This window comes from Helianthus annuus, chromosome 9 (genome assembly GCF_002127325.2).
Source record: "Helianthus annuus cultivar XRQ/B chromosome 9, HanXRQr2.0-SUNRISE, whole genome shotgun sequence".
Classification (NCBI taxonomy): Eukaryota; Viridiplantae; Streptophyta; class Magnoliopsida; order Asterales; family Asteraceae; genus Helianthus; species Helianthus annuus.
This window is the reverse complement of record NC_035441.2, coordinates 184,137,169-184,138,806: the sequence shown is the minus strand read 5'-3', so window position 1 is coordinate 184,138,806 and position 1,638 is coordinate 184,137,169. Positions and strand designations below refer to the sequence as shown.

General features: G+C 43.5%; 1 non-coding gene across 1 annotated transcript; it reads right to left on the bottom strand.

Moving 5' to 3' along the window:
- Nucleotides 1–107, bottom strand: LOC118482369. Its single transcript, XR_004868410.1, has one exon. It is a non-coding gene; the product is annotated as a small nucleolar RNA R71 (small nucleolar RNA).
- Between the last annotated feature and the right edge of the window lie 1,531 nt (nt 108–1,638).

Genomic DNA, 1,638 nt, shown 5'->3' with positions numbered 1-1,638 from the left:
AAATTAATGACTGAAATTAATACATATTCACAAGAGGACGGGGAATCCTTATATGAAACTTGGGAAAGGTTCAAGGAGTTATTACGCAAGTGTCCGCATCACGGCCTTGCGGTATGGCAACAAGTATCCACTTTCTATAATGGATTGTTGCCACACACAAGGCAGACACTTGATTCTAGCTCCGGGGGACTTTTAGGTAATCGACGCCCACACGAAATATATAATCAAATTGAGGAAATTGCTCAAACCAATTTTCAAAGGCACACCCCCCGGGGGAATAAATCTATTGCCTCGGGCGCCCATAAGGTTGATGAAAGCACTTCTTTACAAGCCCAAATCGAGGCCCTTTCTTCAAAGATAAAAAAATTGGAAATGACAAAAACAGTCTCGGTTATGGCTTGTGAAGGGTGTGGTGGGTCACATGAAAATTGGAGTTGTATGAAAGAAATGGACGATCAACAAGAAATGGTAAACTACATTGATAATAGACCTAGGCCGTCGGGTCCCCCAACGGGAACTTACAACCAAGGATGGCGAAACCACCCAAACCTTGGTTGGAGGGAACCCGGCAATAGTAGTAACCAACAAACCCAACGAACAAACTTTCAACAACCAAGAAATGAGTCACAAAATTTCACTCAACAACAAAGTGGATGAGAAAGGCTCGAAGATACTATATCTCGCCTCATCTCCGACACTGAAAAGAAAAACTCGGAAAGATTTCTACAATTAGAATCAAATTTTAGAAATCAACAAGCTAGCATTCAAAACATAGAAAAACAATTAAATCAAATAGCTCAAAATTTTGCCGAGAGACCGCAAGGCGCATTACCTAGTAATACCGAAACAAACCCAAAAGCGCAAGTTCACCTCATCACGCTACGAAACCGCACCATAGGGCCTGCAGAAGCGCCACCGCCAACAGAAGAAACAGTACCCACACCTCTGCAAGAGAAGAACTCCCCTCCGTCACCAGAGCCTACCAAGGCTCCTCGAGTTCCATACCCCGGTAGGTTAATTCGTCAAAAGACCAATGAGCAATTCGCAAAGTTTGAAAGTCTGTTAAAACAATTGCATGTCAATATTCCTTTTATCGAGGTCCTAACACAAAAGCCCAAATACTCTAAATTCATGAGGGACTTCCTTACGCATAAAAAGAAAATTGAAAATTTGCAGTTAGTCAATTTAGGCGAAGAATGCTCTGCACTCGTACTCAATAAACTTCCCCAAAAGAAAATCGATCCCGGAAGCTTCACGATTCCCTGTTCAATAGGGGAATCCCCCGTTCGTAATGCTCTAGCCGACCTTGGGGCTAGCATTAACCTCATGCCCTCATCTATGTTTAAAAGACTCGGCTTGGGAACCACGAGTCCCACAAAAATGAGCATACAACTCGCTGATCGCTCCGTCAAATTTCCACAGGGTGTCATCGAAAACGTTTTGGTAAAGGTAAGCAGATTCGTCTATCCAGCCGACTTTGTCATACTAGATATGGAAGAAGACACCGAGGTTCCCCTCATACTAGGAAGACCCTTTCTTGCCACCGCCCAAGCGGTGGTAGATATGAATGACGGAACACTCACTTTGAGATATGGGGATGATGAAGTAAAATTCGGAGTCGGGAAAAGAATAGAGGAC